Raw genomic sequence first — 22580 nt, 5'->3', positions numbered from 1 at the left:
GCAGGGAATTCTCTGCCTGCTTTTCCCCAGTGCTCTGCAAGCTCTCCAGGACAACATAAAATCTGGGGCTCTGTGCTTTCTTTCGTTCTGAACAGGTGTTATTGTTTTCTGCACAAAAGCGATTCTGCGAAGCAATGTGAAGACTTTTGCTTCCCAGGCACAGAGAAGGTGCTAGCAGGGAATTCTCTGCCTGCCTTTCCCCAGTGCTCTGCAAGCTCTCCAGGACAACATAAAATCTGGGGCTCTGTGCTTTCTTTCGTTCTGAACAAGTGTTACTGTTTTCTGCAGAAAAGAGATTCTGCGAAGCAATGTGAACACTTCTGCTTCCCAGGCACATAGAAGGTGCTAGCAGGGAATTCTCTGCCTGCCTTTCCCCAGTGCTCTGCAAGCTCTCCAGGAGAACATAAAATCTGGGGCTCTGTGCTTTCTTTCGTCTGAACAAGTGTTACCGTTTTCTGCACAAAAGCGATTCTGCGAAGCAATGGGAACACTTCTGTTTCCCAGGCACATAGAAGGTGCTAGCAGGGAATTCTCTGCCTGCCTTTCCCCAGTGCTCTGCAAGCTCTCCAGGACAACATAAAATCTGGGGCTCTGTGCTTTCTTTCGTCTGAACAAGTGTTACTGTTTTCTGCACAAAAGCGATTCTGCGAAGCAATGTGAACAGGCACAGAGAAGGTGCTAGCAGGGAATTCTCTGCCTGCCTTTCCCCAGTGCTCTGCAAGCTCTCCAGCTCAACATAAAATCTGGTGCTCTGTGCTTTCTTTCGTCTGAACAAGTGTTACTGTTTTCTGCACAAAAGCGATTCTGCGAAGCAATGTGAACAGGCACAGAGAAGGTGCTAGCAGGGAATTCTCTGCCTGCCTTTCCCCAGTGCTCTGCAAGCTCTCCAGGACAACATAAAATCTGGGGCTCTGTGCTTTCTTTCGTTCTGAACAAGTGTTACTGTTTTCTGCACAAAAGCGATACTGCGAAGAAATGTGAACAGGCACAGGGAAGGTGCTAGCAGGGAATTCTCTGCCTGCTTTTCCCCAGTGCTCTGCAAGCTGTCCAGCACAACATAAAATCTGGGGCTCTGTGCTTTCTTTCGTTCTGAACAAGTGTTACTGTTTTCTGCACAAAAGCGATTCTGCGAAGCAATGGGAACACTTCTCTTTCCCAGGCACAGAGAAGGTGCTAGCAGGGAATTCTCTGCCTGCTTTTCCCCAGTGCTCTGCAAGCTCTCCAGGACAACATAAAATCTGGGGCTCTGTGCTTTCTTTCGTTCTGAACAAGTGTTACTGTTTTCTGCACAAAAGCGATTTTGCGAAGGAATGTGAACAGGCACAGAGAAGGTGCTAGCAGGGAATTCTCTGCCTGCCTTTCCCCAGTGCTCTGCAAGCTCTCCAGGACAACAGCAAATCTGGGGCTCTGTGCTTTGTTTCGTTCTGAACAAGTGTTACTGTTTTCTGCACAAAAGCGATTCTGCGAAGCAATGGGAACACTTCTGTTTCCCAGGCACAGAGAAGGTGCTAGCAGGGAATTCTCTGCCTGCTTTTCCCCAGTGCTCTGCAAGCTCTCCAGGACAACATAAAATCTGGGGCTCTGTGCTTTCTTTCGTTCTGAACAAGTGTTACTGTTTTCTGCACAAAAGCGATTCTGCGAAGCAATGGGAACAGGCACAGAGAAGGTGCTAGCAGGGAATTCTCTGCCTGCCTTTCCCCAGTGCTCTGCAAGCTCTCCAGGACAACATAAAATCTGGGGCTCTGTGCTTTCTTTCGTTCTGAACAAGTGTTAGTGTTTTCTGCACAAAAGCGATTCTGCGAAGCAATGTGAACACTTCTGCTTCCCAGGCACAGAGAAGGTGCTAGCAGGGAATTCTCTGCCTGCTTTTCCCCAGTACTCTGCAAGCTCTCCAGCACAACATAAAATCTGGGGCTCTGTGCTTTCTTTGCTTCTGAACAAGTGTTACTGTTTTCTGCACAAAAGCGATACTGCTAAGAAATGTGAACACTTCTGTTTCCCAGGCACAGAGAAGGTGCTAGCAGGGAATTCTCTGCCTGCCTTTCCCCAGTGCTCTGCAAGCTCTCCAGGACAACATAAAATCTGGGGCTCTGTGCTTTCTTTCGTCTGAACAAGTGTTACTGTTTTCTGCACAAAAGCGATTCTGCGAAGCAATGTGAACAGGCACAGAGAAGGTGCTAGCAGGGAATTCTCTGCCTGCCTTTCCCCAGTGCTCTGCAAGCTCTCCAGGACAACATAAAATCTGGGGCTCTGTGCTTTCTTTCGTTCTGAACAAGTGTTACTGTTTTCTGCACAAAAGCGATTCTGCGAAGAAATGTGAACACTTCTGTTTCCCAGGCACAGAGAACGTGCTAGCAGGGAATTCTCTGCCTGCTTTTCCCCAGTGCTCTGCAAGCTCTCCAGGACAACATAAAATCTGGGGCTCTGTGCTTTCTTTCGTTCTGAACAGGTGTTATTGTTTTCTGCACAAAAGCGATTCTGCGAAGCAATGTGAAGACTTTTGCTTCCCAGGCACAGAGAAGGTGCTAGCAGGGAATTCTCTGCCTGCCTTTCCCCAGTGCTCTGCAAGCTCTCCAGGACAACATAAAATCTGGGGCTCTGTGCTTTCTTTCGTTCTGAACAAGTGTTACTGTTTTCTGCACAAAAGCGATTCTGCGAAGCAATGTGAACACTTCTGCTTCCCAGGCACATAGAAGGTGCTAGCAGGGAATTCTCTGCCTGCCTTTCCCCAGTGCTCTGCAAGCTCTCCAGGAGAACATAAAATCTGGGGCTCTGTGCTTTCTTTCGTCTGAACAAGTGTTACCGTTTTCTGCACAAAAGCGATTCTGCGAAGCAATGGGAACACTTCTGTTTCCCAGGCACATAGAAGGTGCTAGCAGGGAATTCTCTGCCTGCCTTTCCCCAGTGCTCTGCAAGCTCTCCAGGACAACATAAAATCTGGGGCTCTGTGCTTTCTTTCGTCTGAACAAGTGTTACTGTTTTCTGCACAAAAGCGATTCTGCGAAGCAATGTGAACAGGCACAGAGAAGGTGCTAGCAGGGAATTCTCTGCCTGCCTTTCCCCAGTGCTCTGCAAGCTCTCCAGCTCAACATAAAATCTGGTGCTCTGTGCTTTCTTTCGTCTGAACAAGTGTTACTGTTTTCTGCACAAAAGCGATTCTGCGAAGCAATGTGAACAGGCACAGAGAAGGTGCTAGCAGGGAATTCTCTGCCTGCCTTTCCCCAGTGCTCTGCAAGCTCTCCAGGACAACATAAAATCTGGGGCTCTGTGCTTTCTTTCGTTCTGAACAAGTGTTACTGTTTTCTGCACAAAAGCGATTCTGCGAAGAAATGTGAACAGGCACAGGGAAGGTGCTAGCAGGGAATTCTCTGCCTGCTTTTCCCCAGTGCTCTGCAAGCTGTCCAGCACAACATAAAATCTGGGGCTCTGTGCTTTCTTTCGTTCTGAACAAGTGTTACTGTTTTCTGCACAAAAGCGATTCTGCGAAGCAATGGGAACACTTCTGCTTCCCAGGCACAGAGAAGGTGCTAGCAGGGAATTCTCTGCCTGCTTTTCCCCAGTGCTCTGCAAGCTCTCCAGGACAACATAAAATCTGGGGCTCTGTGCTTTCTTTCGTTCTGAACAAGTGTTACTGTTTTCTGCACAAAAGCGATTTTGCGAAGGAATGTGAACAGGCACAGAGAAGGTGCTAGCAGGGAATTCTCTGCCTGCCTTTCCCCAGTGCTCTGCAAGCTCTCCAGGACAACAGCAAATCTGGGGCTCTGTGCTTTGTTTCGTTCTGAACAAGTGTTACTGTTTTCTGCACAAAAGCGATTCTGCGAAGCAATGGGAACACTTCTGTTTCCCAGGCACAGAGAAGGTGCTAGCAGGGAATTCTCTGCCTGCTTTTCCCCAGTGCTCTGCAAGCTCTCCAGGACAACATAAAATCTGGGGCTCTGTGCTTTCTTTCGTTCTGAACAAGTGTTACTGTTTTCTGCACAAAAGCGATTCTGCGAAGCAATGGGAACAGGCACAGAGAAGGTGCTAGCAGGGAATTCTCTGCCTGCCTTTCCCCAGTGCTCTGCAAGCTCTCCAGGACAACATAAAATCTGGGGCTCTGTGCTTTCTTTCGTTCTGAACAAGTGTTAGTGTTTTCTGCACAAAAGCGATTCTGCGAAGCAATGTGAACACTTCTGTTTCCCAGGCACAGAGAAGGTGCTAGCAGGGAATTCTCTGCCTGCCTTTCCCCAGTGCTCTGCAAGCTCTCCAGGACAACATAAAATCTGGGGCTCTGTGCTTTCTTTCGTCTGAACAAGTGTTACTGTTTTCTGCACAAAAGCGATTCTGCGAAGCAATGTGAACAGGCACAGAGAAGGTGCTAGCAGGGAATTCTCTGCCTGCCTTTCCCCAGTGCTCTGCAAGCTCTCCAGCTCAACATAAAATCTGGTGCTCTGTGCTTTATTTCGTCTGAACAAGTGTTACTGTTTTCTGCACAAAAGCGATTCTGCGAAGCAATGTGAACAGGCACAGAGAAGGTGCTAGCAGGGAATTCTCTGCCTGCCTTTCCCCAGTGCTCTGCAAGCTCTCCAGCACAACATAAAATCTGGGGCTCTGTGCTTTCTTTCGTTCTGAACAAGTGTTACTGTTTTCTGCACAAAAGCGATTCTGCGAAGCAATGTGAACACTTCTGCTTCCCAGGCACAGAGAAGGTGCTAGCAGGGAATTCTCTGCCTGCCTTTCCCCAGTGCTCTGCAAGCTCTCCAGGACAACATAAAATCTGGGGCTCTGTGCTTTCTTTCGTCTGAACAAGTGTTACTGTTTTCTGCACAAAAGCGATTCTGCGAAGCAATGTGAACAGGCACAGAGAAGGTGCTAGCAGGGAATTCTCTGCCTGCTTTTCCCCAGTGCTCTGCAAGCTCTCCAGGACAACATAAAATCTGGGGCTCTGTGCTTTCTTTCGTTCTGAACAAGTGTTACTGTTTTCTGCACAAAAGCGATTCTGCGAAGCAATGTGAAGACTTCTGTTTCCCAGGCACAGAGAAGGTGCTAGCAGGGAATTCTCTGCCTGCTTTTCCCCAGTGCTCTGCAAGCTCTCCAGGACAACATAAAATCTGGGGCTCTGTGCTTTCTTTTGTTCTGAAAAAGTGTTACTGTTGTCTGCACAAAAGCGATTCTGCGAAGCAATGTGAAGACTTCTGCTTCCCAGGCACAGAGAAGGTGCTAGCAGGGAATTCTCGGCCTGCCTTTCCCCAGTGCTCTGCAAGCTCTCCAGGACAACATAAAATCTGGGGCTCTGTGCTTTCTTTCGTTCCGAACAAGTGTTACTGTTTTCTGCACAAAAGCGATTCTGCGAAGCAATGTGAACAGGCACAGAGAAGGTGCTAGCAGGGAATTCTCTGCCTGCCTTTCCCCAGTGCTCTGCAAGCTCTCCAGGACAACATAAAATCTGTGGCTCTGTGCTTTCTTTCGTTCTGAACAAGTGTTACTGTTTTCTGCACAAAAGCGATTCTGCGAAGCAATGTGAACACTTCTGTTTCCCAGGCACAGAGAAGGTGCTAGCAGGGAATTCTCTGCCTGCTTTTCCCCAGTGCTCTGCAAGCTCTCCAGGACAACATAAAATCTGGGGCTCTGTGCTTTCTTTCGTTCTGAACAAGTGTTACTGTTTTCTGCACAAAAGCGATTCTGCGAAGGAATGTGAACTGGCATAGAGAAGGTGCTAGCAGGGAATTCTCTGCCTGCCTTTCCCCAGTGCTCTGCAAGCTCTCCAGGACAACATAAAATCTGGGGCTCTGTGCTTTCTTTCGTTCTGAACAAGTGTTACTGTTTTCTGCACAAAAGCGATTCTGCGAAGAAATGTGAACACTTCTGTTTCCCAGGCACAGAGAACGTGCTAGCAGGGAATTCTCTGCCTGCTTTTCCCCAGTGCTCTGCAAGCTCTCCAGGACAACATAAAATCTGGGGCTCTGTGCTTTCTTTCGTTCTGAACAGGTGTTATTGTTTTCTGCACAAAAGCGATTCTGCGAAGCAATGTGAAGACTTCTGCTTCCCAGGCACAGAGAAGGTGCTAGCAGGGAATTCTCTGCCTGCCTTTCCCCAGTGCTCTGCAAGCTCTCCAGGACAACATAAAATCTGGGGCTCTGTGCTTTCTTTCGTTCTGAACAAGTGTTACTGTTTTCTGCAGAAAAGAGATTCTGCGAAGCAATGTGAACACTTCTGCTTCCCAGGCACATAGAAGGTGCTAGCAGGGAATTCTCTGCCTGCCTTTCCCCAGTGCTCTGCAAGCTCTCCAGCACAACATAAAATCTGGTGCTCTGTGCTTTCTTTCGTCTGAACAAGTGTTACTGTTTTCTGCACAAAAGCGATTCTGCGAAGCAATGTGAACAGGCACAGAGAAGGTGCTAGCAGGGAATTCTCTGCCTGCCTTTCCCCAGTGCTCTGCAAGCTCTCCAGGACAACATAAAATCTGGGGCTCTGTGCTTTCTTTCGTTCTGAACAAGTGTTACTGTTTTCTGCACAAAAGCGATTCTGCGAAGAAATGTGAACACTTCTCTTTCCCAGGCACAGAGAAGGTGCTAGCAGGGAATTCTCTGCCTGCCTTTCCCCAGTGCTCTGCAAGCTCTCCAGGACAACATAAAATCTGGGGCTCTGTGCTTTCTTTCGTCTGAACAAGTGTTACTGTTTTCTGCACAAAAGCGATTCTGCCAAGCAATGTGAACAGGCACAGAGAAGGTGCTAGCAGGGAATTCTCTGCCTGCTTTTCCCCAGTGCTCTGCAAGCTGTCCAGCACAACATAAAATCTGGGGCTCTGTGCTTTCTTTCGTTCTGAGCAAGTGTTACTGTTTTCTGCACAAAAGCGATTCTGCGAAGCAATGGGAACACTTCTCTTTCCCAGGCACAGAGAAGGTGCTAGCAGGGAATTCTCTGCCTGCTTTTCCCCAGTGCTCTGCAAGCTCTCCAGGACAACATAAAATCTGGGGCTCTGTGCTTTCTTTCGTTCTGAACAAGTGTTACTGTTTTCTGCACAAAAGCGATTTTGCGAAGGAATGTGAAAAGGCACAGAGAAGGTGCTAGCAGGGAATTCTCTGCCTGCCTTTCCCCAGTGCTCTGCAAGCTCTCCAGGACAACAGCAAATCCGGGGCTCTGTGCTTTGTTTCGTTATGAACAAGTGTTACTGTTTTCTGCACAAAAGCGATTCTGCGAAGCAATGGGAACACTTCTGTTTCCCAGGCACAGAGAAGGTGCTAGCAGGGAATTCTCTGCCTGCTTTTCCCCAGTGCTCTGCAAGCTCTCCAGGACAACAGCAGATATGGGGCTCTGTGCTTTCTTTCGTTCTGAACAAGTGTTACTGTTTTCTGCACAAAAGCGATTCTGCGAAGCAATGTGAACAGGCACAGAGAAGGTGCTAGCAGGGAATTCTCTGCCTGCCTTTCCCCAGTGCTCTGCAAGCTCTCCAGGACAACATAAAATCTGGGGCTCTGTGCTTTCTTTCGTTCTGAACAAGTGTTAGTGTTTTCTGCACAAAAGCGATTCTGCGAAGCAATGTGAACACTTCTGTTTCCCAGGCACAGAGAAGGTGCTAGCAGGGAATTCTCTGCCTGCCTTTCCCCAGTGCTCTGCAAGCTCTCCAGGACAACATAAAATCTGGGGCTCTGTGCTTTCTTTCGTCTGAACAAGTGTTACTGTTTTCTGCACAAAAGCGATTCTGCGAAGCAATGTGAACAGGCACAGAGAAGGTGCTAGCAGGGAATTCTCTGCCTGCCTTTCCCCAGTGCTCTGCAAGCTCTCCAGCTCAACATAAAATCTGGTGCTCTGTACTTTATTTCGTCTGAACAAGTGTTACTGTTTTCTGCACAAAAGCGATTCTGCGAAGCAATGTGAACAGGCACAGAGAAGGTGCTAGCAGGGAATTCTCTGCCTGCCTTTCCCCAGTGCTCTGCAAGCTCTCCAGGACAACATAAAATCTGGGGCTCTGTGCTTTCTTTCGTTCTGAACAAGTGTTACTGTTTTCTGCACAAAAGCGATTCTGCGAAGCAATGGGAACACTTCTCTTTCCCAGGCACAGAGAAGGTGCTAGCAGGGAATTCTCTGCCTGCTTTTCCCCAGTGCTCTGCAAGCTCTCCAGGACAACATAAAATCTGGGGCTCTGTGCTTTCTTTCGTTCTGAACAAGTGTTACTGTTTTCTGCACAAAAGCGATTCTGCGAAGGAATATGAACAGGCACAGAGAAGGTGCTAGCAGGGAATTCTCTGCCTGCCTTTCCCCAGTGCTCTGCAAGCTGTCCAGGACAACAGCAAATCTGGGGCTCTGTGCTTTGTTTCGTTCTGAACAAGTGTTACTGTTTTCTGCACAAAAGCGATTCTGCGAAGCAATGGGAACACTTCTGCTTCCCAGGCACAGAGAAGGTGCTAGCAGGGAATTCTCTGCCTGCCTTTCCCCAGTGCTCTGCAAGCTCTCCAGGACAACATAGAATCTGGGGCTCTGTGCTTTCTTTCGTCTGAACAAGTGTTACTGTTTTCTGCACAAAAGCGATTCTGCGAAGCAATGTGAACAGGCACAGAGAAGGTGCTAGCAGGGAATTCTCTGCCTGCCTTTCCCCAGTGCTCTGCAAGCTCTCCAGGACAACATAAATTCTGGTGCTCTGTGCTTTCTTTCGTTCTGAACATGTGTTACTGTTTTCTGCACAAAAGCGATTCTGCGAAGCAATGTGAACACTTCTGCTTCCCAGGCACAGAGAAGGTGCTAGCAGGGAATTCTCTGCCTGCTTTTCCCCAGTACTCTGCAAGCTCTCCAGCACAACATAAAATCTGGGGCTCTGTGCTTTCTTTCGTTCTGAACAAGTGTTAGTGTTTTCTGCACAAAAGCGATACTGCTAAGAAATGTGAACACTTCTGTTTCCCAGGCACAGAGAAGGTGCTAGCAGGGAATTCTCTGCCTGCTTTTCCCCAGTGCTCTGCAAGCTCTCCAGGACAACATAAAATCTGGGGCTCTGTGCTTTCTTTTGTTCTGAAAAAGTGTTAGTGTTTTCTGCACAAAAGCGATTCTGCGAAGCAATGTGAACACTTCTGCTTCCCAGGCACAGAGAAGGTGCTAGCAGGGAATTCTCTGCCTGCCTTTCCCCAGTGCTCTGCAAGCTCTCCAGGACAACATAGAATCTGGGGCTCTGTGCTTTCTTTCGTCTGAAGAAGTGTTACTGTTTTCTGCACAAAAGCGATTCTGCGAAGCAATGTGAACACTTCTGCTTCCCAGGCACAGAGAAGGTGCTAGCAGGGAATTCTCTGCCTGCTTTTCCCCAGTACTCTGCAAGCTCTCCAGCACAACATAAAATCTGGGGCTCTGTGCTTTCTTTCGTTCTGAACAAGTGTTAGTGTTTTCTGCACAAAAGCGATACTGCTAAGAAATGTGAACACTTCTGTTTCCCAGGCACAGAGAAGGTGCTAGCAGGGAATTCTCTGCCTGCCTTTCCCCAGTGCTCTGCAAGCTCTCCAGGACAACATAAAATCTGGGGCTCTGTGCTTTCTTTCGTTCTGAACAAGTGTTACTGTTTTCTGCACAAAAGCGATTCTGCGAAGCAATGTGAACACTTCTGCTTCCCAGGCAAAGAGAAGGTGCTAGCAGGGAATTCTCTGCCTGCTTTTCCCCAGTGCTCTGCAAGCTCTCCAGGACAACATAAAATCTGGGGCTCTGTGCTTTCTTTCGTTCTGAACAAGTGTTACTGTTTTCTGCACAAAAGCGATTCTGCGAAGCAATGTGAACACTTCTGTTTCCCAGGCACAGAGAAGGTGCTAGCAGGGAATTCTCTGCCTGCCTTTCCCCAGTGCTCTGCAAGCTCTCCAGGACAACATAAAATCTGGGGCTCTGTGCTTTCTTTCGTCTGAACAAGTGTTACTGTTTTCTGCACAAAAGCGATTCTGCGAAGCAATGTGAACAGGCACAGAGAAGGTGCTAGCAGGGAATTCTCTGCCTGCCTTTCCCCAGTGCTCTGCAAGCTCTCCAGGACAACATAAAATCTGGGGCTCTGTGCTTTCTTTCCTTCTGAACAAGTGTTACTGTTTTCTGCACAAAAGCGATACTGCTAAGAAATGTGAACACTTCTGTTTCCCAGGCACAGAGAAGGTGCTAGCAGGGAATTCTCTGCCTGCTTTTCCCCAGTGCTCTGCAAGCTCTCCAGGACAACATAAAATCTGGGGCTCTGTGCTTTCTTTCGTTCTGAACAAGTGTTACTGTTTTCTGCACAAAAGCGATTCTGCGAAGCAATGGGAACACTTCTGTTTCCCAGGCACAGAGAAGGTGCTAGCAGGGAATTCTCTGCCTGCCTTTCCCCAGTGCTCTGCAAGCTCTCCAGGACAACATAAAATCTGGGGCTCTGTGCTTTCTTTCGTTCTGAACAAGTGTTACTGTTTTCTGCACAAAAGCGATTCTGCGAAGGAATGTGAACAGGCACAGAGAAGGTGCTAGCAGGGAATTCTCTGCCTGCCTTTCCCCAGTGCTCTGCAAGCTCTCCAGCACAACATAAAATCTGGGGCTCTGTGCTTTCTTTCGTTCTGAACAAGTGTTACTGTTTTCTGCACAAAAGCGATTCTGTGAAGCAATGTGAACACTTCTGCTTCCCAGGCACAGAGAAGGTGCTAGCAGGGAATTCTCTGCCTGCCTTTCCCCAGTGCTCTGCAAGCTCTCCAGGACAACATAGAATCTGGGGCTCTGTGCTTTCTTTCGTTCTGAACAAGTGTTATTGTTTTCTGCACAAAAGCGATTCTGCGAAGCAATGTGAACACTTCTGATTCCCAGGCACAGAGAAGGTGCTAGCAGGGAATTCTCTGCCTGCTTTTCCCCAGTGCTCTGCAAGCTCTCCAGGACAACATAAAATCTGGGGCTCTGTGCTTTCTTTTGTCTGAACAAGTGTTACTGTTTTCTGCACAAAAGCGATTCTGCGAAGCAATGTGAACAGGCACAGAGAAGGTGCTAGCAGGGAATTCTCTGCCTGCCTTTCCCCAGTGCTCTGCAAGCTCTCCAGGACAACATAAAATCTGGGGCTCTGTGCTTTCTTTCGTTCTGAACAAGTGTTACTGTTGTCTGCACAAAAGCGATTCTGCGAAGCAATGTGAACACTTCTGTTTCCCAGGCACAGAGAAGGTGCTAGCAGGGAATTCTCTGCCTGCTTTTCCCCAGTACTCTGCAAGCTCTCCAGCACAACATAAAATCTGGGGCTCTGTGCTTTCTTTCCTTCTGAACAAGTGTTACTGTTTTCTGCACAAAAGCGATACTGCTAAGAAATGTGAACACTTCTGTTTCCCAGGCACAGAGATGGTGCTAGCAGGGAATTCTCTGCCTGCTTTTCCCCAGTGCTCTGCAAGCTCTCCAGGAGAACATAAAATCTGGGGCTCTGTGCTTTCTTTCGTCTGAAGAAGTGTTACTGTTTTCTGCACAAAAGCGATTCTGCGAAGCAATGTGAACAGCACAGAGAAGGTGCTAGCAGGGAATTCTCTGCCTGCCTTTCCCCAGTGCTCTGCAAGCTCTCCAGGACAACATAAAATCTGGGGCTCTGTGCTTTCTTTCGTCTGAACAAGTGTTACTGTTTTCTGCACAAAAGTGATTCTGCGAAGCCATGTGAACAGGCACAGAGAAGGTGCTAGCAGGGAATTCTCTGCCTGCCTTTCCCCAGTGCTCTGCAAGCTCTCCAGGACAACATAAAATCTGGTGCTCTGTGCTTTCTTTCGTTCTGAACAAGTGTTACTGTTTTCTGCACAAAAGCGATTCTGCGAAGCAATGTGAACAGGCACAGAGAAGGTGCTAGCAGGGAATTCTCTGCCTGCCTTTCCCCAGTGCTCTGCAAGCTCTCCAGCACAACAGCAAATCTGGGGCTCTGTGCTTTGTTTCGTTCTGAACAAGTGTTACTGTTTTCTGCACAAAAGCGATTCTGCGAAGCAATGGGAACACTTCTGTTTCCCAGGCACAGAGAAGGTGCTAGCAGGGAATTCTCTGCCTGCTTTTCCCCAGTGCTCTGCAAGCTCTCCAGGACAACATAAAATCTGGGGCTCTGTGCTTTCTTTCGTTCTGAACAAGTGTTACTGTTTTCTGCACAAAAGCGATTCTGCGAAGGAATGTGAACAGGCACAGAGAAGGTGCTAGCAGGGAATTCTCTGCCTGCCTTTCCCCAGTGCTCTGCAAGCTCTCCAGCACAACATAAAATCTGGGGCTCTGTGCTTTCTTTCGTTCTGAACAAGTGTTACTGTTTTCTGCACAAAAGCGATTCTGTGAAGCAATGTGAACACTTCTGCTTCCCAGGCACAGAGAAGGTGCTAGCAGGGAATTCTCTGCCTGCCTTTCCCCAGTGCTCTGCAAGCTCTCCAGGACAACATAGAATCTGGGGCTCTGTGCTTTCTTTCGTTCTGAACAAGTGTTATTGTTTTCTGCACAAAAGCGATTCTGCGAAGCAATGTGAACACTTCTGCTTCCCAGGCACAGAGAAGGTGCTAGCAGGGAATTCTCTGCCTGCTTTTCCCCAGTGCTCTGCAAGCTCTCCAGGACAACATAAAATCTGGGGCTCTGTGCTTTCTTTCGTCTGAACAAGTGTTACTGTTTTCTGCACAAAAGCGATTCTGCGAAGCAATGTGAACAGGCACAGAGAAGGTGCTAGCAGGGAATTCTCTGCCTGCCTTTCCCCAGTGCTCTGCAAGCTCTCCAGGACAACATAAAATCTGGGGCTCTGTGCTTTCTTTCGTTCTGAACAAGTGTTACTGTTGTCTGCACAAAAGCGATTCTGCGAAGCAATGTGAACACTTCTGTTTCCCAGGCACAGAGAAGGTGCTAGCAGGGAATTCTCTGCCTGCTTTTCCCCAGTACTCTGCAAGCTCTCCAGCACAACATAAAATCTGGGGCTCTGTGCTTTCTTTCCTTCTGAACAAGTGTTACTGTTTTCTGCACAAAAGCGATACTGCTAAGAAATGTGAACACTTCTGTTTCCCAGGCACAGAGAAGGTGCTAGCAGGGAATTCTCTGCCTGCTTTTCCCCAGTGCTCTGCAAGCTCTCCAGGAGAACATAAAATCTGGGGCTCTGTGCTTTCTTTCGTCTGAAGAAGTGTTACTGTTTTCTGCACAAAAGCGATTCTGCGAAGCAATGTGAACAGCACAGAGAAGGTGCTAGCAGGGAATTCTCTGCCTGCCTTTCCCCAGTGCTCTGCAAGCTCTCCAGGACAACATAAAATCTGGGGCTCTGTGCTTTCTTTCGTCTGAACAAGTGTTACTGTTTTCTGCACAAAAGCGATTCTGCGAAGCCATGTGAACAGGCACAGAGAAGGTGCTAGCAGGGAATTCTCTGCCTGCCTTTCCCCAGTGCTCTGCAAGCTCTCCAGGACAACATAAAATCTGGTGCTCTGTGCTTTCTTTCGTTCTGAACAAGTGTTACTGTTTTCTGCACAAAAGCGATTCTGCGAAGCAATGTGAACAGGCACAGAGAAGGTGCTAGCAGGGAATTCTCTGCCTGCCTTTCCCCAGTGCTCTGCAAGCTCTCCAGCACAACAGCAAATCTGGGGCTCTGTGCTTTGTTTCGTTCTGAACAAGTGTTACTGTTTTCTGCACAAAAGCGATTCTGCGAAGCAATGGGAACACTTCTGTTTCCCAGGCACAGAGAAGGTGCTAGCAGGGAATTCTCTGCCTGCTTTTCCCCAGTGCTCTGCAAGCTCTCCAGGACAACATAAAATCTGGGGCTCTGTGCTTTCTTTCGTTCTGAACAAGTGTTACTGTTTTCTGCACAAAAGCGATTCTGCGAAGCAATGTGAACAGGCACAGAGAAGGTGCTAGCAGGGAATTCTCTGCCTGCGTTTCCCCAGTGCTCTGCAAGCTCTCCAGGACAACATAAAATCTGGGGCTCTGTGCTTTCTTTCGTCTGAACAAGTGTTACTGTTTTCTGCACAAAAGCGATTCTGCGAAGCCATGTGAACAGGCACAGAGAAGGTGCTAGCAGGGAATTCTCTGCCTGCCTTTCCCCAGTGCTCTGCAAGCTCTCCAGGACAACATAAAATCTGGTGCTCTGTGCTTTCTTTCGTTCTGAACAAGTGTTACTGTTTTCTGCACAAAAGCGATTCTGCGAAGCAATGTGAACAGGCACAGAGAAGGTGCTAGCAGGGAATTCTCTGCCTGCCTTTCCCCAGTGCTCTGCAAGCTCTCCAGCACAACAGCAAATCTGGGGCTCTGTGCTTTGTTTCGTTCTGAACAAGTGTTACTGTTTTCTGCACAAAAGCGATTCTGCGAAGCAATGGGAACACTTCTGTTTCCCAGGCACAGAGAAGGTGCTAGCAGGGAATTCTCTGCCTGCTTTTCCCCAGTGCTCTGCAAGCTCTCCAGGACAACATAAAATCTGGGGCTCTGTGCTTTCTTTCGTTCTGAACAAGTGTTACTGTTTTCTGCACAAAAGCGATTCTGCGAAGCAATGTGAACAGGCACAGAGAAGGTGCTAGCAGGGAATTCTCTGCCTGCCTTTCCCCAGTGCTCTGCAAGCTCTCCAGCACAACATAAAATCTGGGGCTCTGTGCTTTCTTTCGTTCTGAACAAGTGTTACTGTTTTCTGCACAAAAGCGATTCTGTGAAGCAATGTGAACACTTCTGCTTCCCAGGCACAGAGAAGGTGCTAGCAGGGAATTCTCTGCCTGCCTTTCCCCAGTGCTCTGCAAGCTCTCCAGGACAACATAGAATCTGGGGCTCTGTGCTTTCTTTCGTTCTGAACAAGTGTTATTGTTTTCTGCACAAAAGCGATTCTGCGAAGCAATGTGAACACTTCTGCTTCCCAGGCACAGAGAAGGTGCTAGCAGGGAATTCTCTGCCTGCTTTTCCCCAGTGCTCTGCAAGCTCTCCAGGACAACATAAAATCTGGGGCTCTGTGCTTTCTTTCGTCTGAACAAGTGTTACTGTTTTCTGCACAAAAGCGATTCTGCGAAGCAATGTGAACAGGCACAGAGAAGGTGCTAGCAGGGAATTCTCTGCCTGCCTTTCCCCAGTGCTCTGCAAGCTCTCCAGGACAACATAAAATCTGGGGCTCTGTGCTTTCTTTCGTTCTGAACAAGTGTTACTGTTGTCTGCACAAAAGCGATTCTGCGAAGCAATGTGAACACTTCTGTTTCCCAGGCACAGAGAAGGTGCTAGCAGGGAATTCTCTGCCTGCTTTTCCCCAGTACTCTGCAAGCTCTCCAGCACAACATAAAATCTGGGGCTCTGTGCTTTCTTTCCTTCTGAACAAGTGTTACTGTTTTCTGCACAAAAGCGATACTGCTAAGAAATGTGAACACTTCTGTTTCCCAGGCACAGAGAAGGTGCTAGCAGGGAATTCTCTGCCTGCTTTTCCCCAGTGCTCTGCAAGCTCTCCAGGAGAACATAAAATCTGGGGCTCTGTGCTTTCTTTCGTCTGAAGAAGTGTTACTGTTTTCTGCACAAAAGCGATTCTGCGAAGCAATGTGAACAGCACAGAGAAGGTGCTAGCAGGGAATTCTCTGCCTGCCTTTCCCCAGTGCTCTGCAAGCTCTCCAGGACAACATAAAATCTGGTGCTCTGTGCTTTCTTTCGTTCTGAACAAGTGTTACTGTTTTCTGCACAAAAGCGATTCTGCGAAGCAATGTGAACAGGCACAGAGAAGGTGCTAGCAGGGAATTCTCTGCCTGCCTTTCCCCAGTGCTCTGCAAGCTCTCCAGCACAACAGCAAATCTGGGGCTCTGTGCTTTGTTTCGTTCTGAACAAGTGTTACTGTTTTCTGCACAAAAGCGATTCTGCGAAGCAATGGGAACACTTCTGTTTCCCAGGCACAGAGAAGGTGCTAGCAGGGAATTCTCTGCCTGCTTTTCCCCAGTGCTCTGCAAGCTCTCCAGGACAACATAAAATCTGGGGCTCTGTGCTTTCTTTGCTTCTGAACAAGTGTTACTGTTTTCTGCACAAAAGCGATTCTGCGAAGCAATGTGAACAGGCACAGAGAAGGTGCTAGCAGGGAATTCTCTGCCTGCCTTTCCCCAGTGCTCTGCAAGCTCTCCAGCACAACAGCAAATCTGGGGCTCTGTGCTTTGTTTCGTTCTGAACAAGTGTTACTGTTTTCTGCACAAAAGCGATTCTGCGAAGCAATGGGAACACTTCTGTTTCCCAGGCACAGAGAAGGTGCTAGCAGGGAATTCTCTGCCTGCTTTTCCCCAGTGCTCTGCAAGCTCTCCAGGACAACATAAAATCTGGGGCTCTGTGCTTTCTTTCGTTCTGAACAAGTGTTACTGTTTTCTGCACAAAAGCGATTCTGCGAAGCAATGTGAACAGGCACAGAGAAGGTGCTAGCAGGGAATTCTCTGCCTGCGTTTCCCCAGTGCTCTGCAAGCTCTCCAGGACAACATAAAATCTGGGGCTCTGTGCTTTCTTTCGTTCTGAACAAGTGTTAGTGTTTTCTGCACAAAAGCGATTCTGCGAAGCAATGTGAACACTTCTGCTTCCCAGGCACAGAGAAGGTGCTAGCAGGGAATTCTCTGCCTGCTTTTCCCCAGTACTCTGCAAGCTCTCCAGCACAACATAAAATCTGGGGCTCTGTGCTTTCTTTGCTTCTGAACAAGTGTTACTGTTTTCTGCACAAAAGCGATACTGCTAAGAAATGTGAACACTTCTGTTTCCCAGGCACAGAGAAGGTGCTAGCAGGGAATTCTCTGCCTGCCTTTCCCCAGTGCTCTGCAAGCTCTCCAGGACAACATAAAATCTGGGGCTCTGTGCTTTCTTTCGTCTGAACAAGTGTTACTGTTTTCTGCACAAAAGCGATTCTGCGAAGCAATGTGAACAGGCACAGAGAAGGTGCTAGCAGGGAATTCTCTGCCTGCCTTTCCCCAGTGCTCTGCAAGCTCTCCAGGACAACATAAAATCTGGGGCTCTGTGCTTTCTTTCGTTCTGAACAAGTGTTACTGTTTTCTGCACAAAAGCGATTCTGCGAAGAAATGTGAACACTTCTGTTTCCCAGGCACAGAGAACGTGCTAGCAGGGAATTCTCTGCCTGCTTTTCCCCAGTGCTCTGCAAGCTCTCCAGGACAACATAAAATCTGGGGCTCTGTGCTTTCTTTCGTTCTGAACAGGTGTTATTGTTTTCTGCACAAAAGCGATTCTGCGAAGCAATGTGAAGACTTTTGCTTCCCAGGCACAGAGAAGGTGCTAGCAGGGAATTCTCTGCCTGCCTTTCCCCAGTGCTCTGCAAGCTCTCCAGGACAACATAAAATATGGGGCTCTGTGCTTTCTTTCGTTCTGAACAAGTGTTACTGTTTTCTGCAGAAAAGAGATTCTGCGAAGCAATGTGAACACTTCTGCTTCCCAGGCACATAGAAGGTGCTAGCAGGGAATTCTCTGCCTGCCTTTCCCCAGTGCTCTGCAAGCTCTCCAGGAGAACATAAAATCTGGGGCTCTGTGCTTTCTTTCGTCTGAACAAGTGTTACCGTTTTCTGCACAAAAGCGATTCTGCGAAGCAATGGGAACACTTCTGTTTCCCAGGCACATAGAAGGTGCTAGCAGGGAATTCTCTGCCTGCCTTTCCCCAGTGCTCTGCAAGCTCTCCAGGACAACATAAAATCTGGGGCTCTGTGCTTTCTTTCGTCTGAACAAGTGTTACTGTTTTCTGCACAAAAGCGATTCTGCGAAGCAATGTGAACAGGCACAGAGAAGGTGCTAGCAGGGAATTCTCTGCCTGCCTTTCCCCAGTGCTCTGCAAGCTCTCCAGCTCAACATAAAATCTGGTGCTCTGTGCTTTCTTTCGTCTGAACAAGTGTTACTGTTTTCTGCACAAAAGCGATTCTGCGAAGCAATGTGAACAGGCACAGAGAAGGTGCTAGCAGGGAATTCTCTGCCTGCCTTTCCCCAGTGCTCTGCAAGCTCTCCAGGACAACATAAAATCTGGGGCTCTGTGCTTTCTTTCGTTCTGAACAAGTGTTACTGTTTTCTGCACAAAAGCGATACTGCGAAGAAATGTGAACAGGCACAGGGAAGGTGCTAGCAGGGAATTCTCTGCCTGCTTTTCCCCAGTGCTCTGCAAGCTGTCCAGCACAACATAAAATCTGGGGCTCTGTGCTTTGTTTCGTTCTGAACAAGTGTTACTGTTTTCTGCACAAAAGCGATTCTGCGAAGCAATGGGAACACTTCTCTTTCCCAGGCACAGAGAAGGTGCTAGCAGGGAATTCTCTGCCTGCTTTTCCCCAGTGCTCTGCAAGCTCTCCAGGACAACATAAAATCTGGGGCTCTGTGCTTTCTTTCGTTCTGAACAAGTGTTACTGTTTTCTGCACAAAAGCGATTCTGCGAAGGAATGTGAACAGGCACAGAGAAGGTGCTAGCAGGGAATTCTCTGCCTGCCTTTCCCCAGTGCTCTGCAAGCTCTCCAGGACAACAGCAAATCTGGGGCTCTGTGCTTTGTTTCGTTCTGAACAAGTGTTACTGTTTTCTGCACAAAAGCGATTCTGCGAAGCAATGGGAACACTTCTGTTTCCCAGGCACAGAGAAGGTGCTAGCAGGGAATTCTCTGCCTGCTTTTCCCCAGTGCTCTGCAAGCTCTCCAGGACAACATAAAATCTGGGGCTCTGTGCTTTCTTTCGTTCTGAACAAGTGTTACTGTTTTCTGCACAAAAGCGATTCTGCGAAGCAATGGGAACAGGCACAGAGAAGGTGCTAGCAGGGAATTCTCTGCCTGCCTTTCCCCAGTGCTCTGCAAGCTCTCCAGGACAACATAAAATCTGGGGCTCTGTGCTTTCTTTCGTTCTGAACAAGTGTTAGTGTTTTCTGCACAAAAGCGATTCTGCGAAGCAATGTGAACACTTCTGCTTCCCAGGCACAGAGAAGGTGCTAGCAGGGAATTCTCTGCCTGCTTTTCCCCAGTACTCTGCAAGCTCTCCAGCACAACATAAAATCTGGGGCTCTGTGCTTTCTTTGCTTCTGAACAAGTGTTACTGTTTTCTGCACAAAAGCGATACTGCTAAGAAATGTGAACACTTCTGTTTCCCAGGCACAGAGAAGGTGCTAGCAGGGAATTCTCTGCCTGCCTTTCCCCAGTGCTCTGCAAGCTCTCCAGGACAACATAAAATCTGGGGCTCTGTGCTTTCTTTCGTCTGAACAAGTGTTACTGTTTTCTGCACAAAAGCGATTCTGCGAAGCAATGTGAACAGGCACAGAGAAGGTGCTAGCAGGGAATTCTCTGCCTGCCTTTCCCCAGTGCTCTGCAAGCTCTCCAGGACAACATAAAATCTGGGGCTCTGTGCTTTCTTTCGTTCTGAACAAGTGTTACTGTTTTCTGCACAAAAGCGATTCTGCGAAGAAATGTGAACACTTCTGTTTCCCAGGCACAGAGAACGTGCTAGCAGGGAATTCTCTGCCTGCTTTTCCCCAGTGCTCTGCAAGCTCTCCAGGACAACATAAAATCTGGGGCTCTGTGCTTTCTTTCGTTCTGAACAGGTGTTATTGTTTTCTGCACAAAAGCGATTCTGCGAAGCAATGTGAAGACTTTTGCTTCCCAGGCACAGAGAAGGTGCTAGCAGGGAATTCTCTGCCTGCCTTTCCCCAGTGCTCTGCAAGCTCTCCAGGACAACATAAAATCTGGGGCTCTGTGCTTTCTTTCGTTCTGAACAAGTGTTACTGTTTTCTGCAGAAAAGAGATTCTGCGAAGCAATGTGAACACTTCTGCTTCCCAGGCACATAGAAGGTGCTAGCAGGGAATTCTCTGCCTGCCTTTCCCCAGTGCTCTGCAAGCTCTCCAGGAGAACATAAAATCTGGGGCTCTGTGCTTTCTTTCGTCTGAACAAGTGTTACCGTTTTCTGCACAAAAGCGATTCTGCGAAGCAATGGGAACACTTCTGTTTCCCAGGCACATAGAAGGTGCTAGCAGGGAATTCTCTGCCTGCCTTTCCCCAGTGCTCTGCAAGCTCTCCAGGACAACATAAAATCTGGGGCTCTGTGCTTTCTTTCGTCTGAACAAGTGTTACTGTTTTCTGCACAAAAGCGATTCTGCGAAGCAATGTGAACAGGCACAGAGAAGGTGCTAGCAGGGAATTCTCTGCCTGCCTTTCCCCAGTGCTCTGCAAGCTCTCCAGCTCAACATAAAATCTGGTGCTCTGTGCTTTCTTTCGTCTGAACAAGTGTTACTGTTTTCTGCACAAAAGCGATTCTGCGAAGCAATGTGAACAGGCACAGAGAAGGTGCTAGCAGGGAATTCTCTGCCTGCCTTTCCCCAGTGCTCTGCAAGCTCTCCAGGACAACATAAAATCTGGGGCTCTGTGCTTTCTTTCGTTCTGAACAAGTGTTACTGTTTTCTGCACAAAAGCGATACTGCGAAGAAATGTGAACAGGCACAGGGAAGGTGCTAGCAGGGAATTCTCTGCCTGCTTTTCCCCAGTGCTCTGCAAGCTGTCCAGCACAACATAAAATCTGGGGCTCTGTGCTTTCTTTCGTTCTGAACAAGTGTTACTGTTTTCTGCACAAAAGCGATTCTGCGAAGCAATGGGAACACTTCTCTTTCCCAGGCACAGAGAAGGTGCTAGCAGGGAATTCTCTGCCTGCTTTTCCCCAGTGCTCTGCAAGCTCTCCAGGACAACATAAAATCTGGGGCTCTGTGCTTTCTTTCGTTCTGAACAAGTGTTACTGTTTTCTGCACAAAAGCGATTTTGCGAAGGAATGTGAACAGGCACAGAGAAGGTGCTAGCAGGGAATTCTCTGCCTGCCTTTCCCCAGTGCTCTGCAAGCTGTCCAGGACAACAGCAAATCTGGGGCTCTGTGCTTTGTTTCGTTCTGAACAAGTGTTACTGTTTTCTGCACAAAAGCGATTCTGCGAAGCAATGGGAACACTTCTGTTTCCCAGGCACAGAGAAGGTGCTAGCAGGGAATTCTCTGCCTGCTTTTCCCCAGTGCTCTGCAAGCTCTCCAGGACAACATAAAATCTGGGGCTCTGTGCTTTCTTTCGTTCTGAACAAGTGTTACTGTTTTCTGCACAAAAGCGATTCTGCGAAGCAATGGGAACAGGCACAGAGAAGGTGCTAGCAGGGAATTCTCTGCCTGCCTTTCCCCAGTGCTCTGCAAGCTCTCCAGGACAACATAAAATCTGGGGCTCTGTGCTTTCTTTCGTTCTGAACAAGTGTTAGTGTTTTCTGCACAAAAGCGATTCTGCGAAGCAATGTGAACACTTCTGTTTCCCAGGCACAGAGAAGGTGCTAGCAGGGAATTCTCTGCCTGCCTTTCCCCAGTGCTCTGCAAGCTCTCCAGGACAACATAAAATCTGGGGCTCTGTGCTTTCTTTCGTCTGAACAAGTGTTACTGTTTTCTGCACAAAAGCGATTCTGCGAAGCAATGTGAACAGGCACAGAGAAGGTGCTAGCAGGGAATTCTCTGCCTGCCTTTCCCCAGTGCTCTGCAAGCTCTCCAGCTCAACATAAAATCTGGTGCTCTGTGCTTTATTTCGTCTGAACAAGTGTTACTGTTTTCTGCACAAAAGCGATTCTGCGAAGCAATGTGAACAGGCACAGAGAAGGTGCTAGCAGGGAATTCTCTGCCTGCCTTTCCCCAGTGCTCTGCAAGCTCTCCAGGACAACATAAAATCTGGGGCTCTGTGCTTTCTTTCGTTCTGAACAAGTGTTACTGTTTTCTGCACAAAAGCGATTCTGCGAAGCAATGTGAACACTTCTGCTTCCCAGGCACAGAGAAGGTGCTAGCAGGGAATTCTCTGCCTGCCTTTCCCCAGTGCTCTGCAAGCTCTCCAGGACAACATAAAATCTGGGGCTCTGTGCTTTCTTTCGTCTGAACAAGTGTTACTGTTTTCTGCACAAAAGCGATTCTGCGAAGCAATGTGAACAGGCACAGAGAAGGTGCTAGCAGGGAATTCTCTGCCTGCCTTTCCCCAGTGCTCTGCAAGCTCTCCAGGACAACATAAAATCTGGGGCTCTGTGCTTTCTTTCGTTCTGAACAAGTGTTACTGTTTTCTGCACAAAAGCGATTCTGCGAAGCAATGTGAACACTTCTGTTTCCCAGGCACAGAGAAGGTGCTAGCAGGGAATTCTCTGCCTGCTTTTCCCCAGTGCTCTGCAAGCTCTCCAGGACAACATAAAATCTGGGGCTCTGTGCTTTCTTTCGTTCTGAACAAGTGTTACTGTTTTCTGCACAAAAGCGATTCTGCGAAGGAATGTGAACTGGCATAGAGAAGGTGCTAGCAGGGAATTCTCTGCCTGCCTTTCCCCAGTGCTCTGCAAGCTCTCCAGGACAACATAAAATCTGGGGCTCTGTGCTTTCTTTCGTTCTGAACAAGTGTTACTGTTTTCTGCACAAAAGCGATTCTGCGAAGAAATGTGAACACTTCTGTTTCCCAGGCACAGAGAACGTGCTAGCAGGGAATTCTCTGCCTGCTTTTCCCCAGTGCTCTGCAAGCTCTCCAGGACAACATAAAATCTGGGGCTCTGTGCTTTCTTTCGTTCTGAACAGGTGTTATTGTTTTCTGCACAAAAGCGATTCTGCGAAGCAATGTGAAGACTTCTGCTTCCCAGGCACAGAGAAGGTGCTAGCAGGGAATTCTCTGCCTGCCTTTCCCCAGTGCTCTGCAAGCTCTCCAGGACAACATAAAATCTGGGGCTCTGTGCTTTCTTTC

This window comes from Strix uralensis, chromosome 2 (genome assembly GCF_047716275.1).
Source record: "Strix uralensis isolate ZFMK-TIS-50842 chromosome 2, bStrUra1, whole genome shotgun sequence".
Classification (NCBI taxonomy): Eukaryota; Metazoa; Chordata; class Aves; order Strigiformes; family Strigidae; genus Strix; species Strix uralensis.
The sequence above is the reverse complement of the archived record's forward strand: the minus strand, read 5'-3'. Positions refer to the sequence as shown.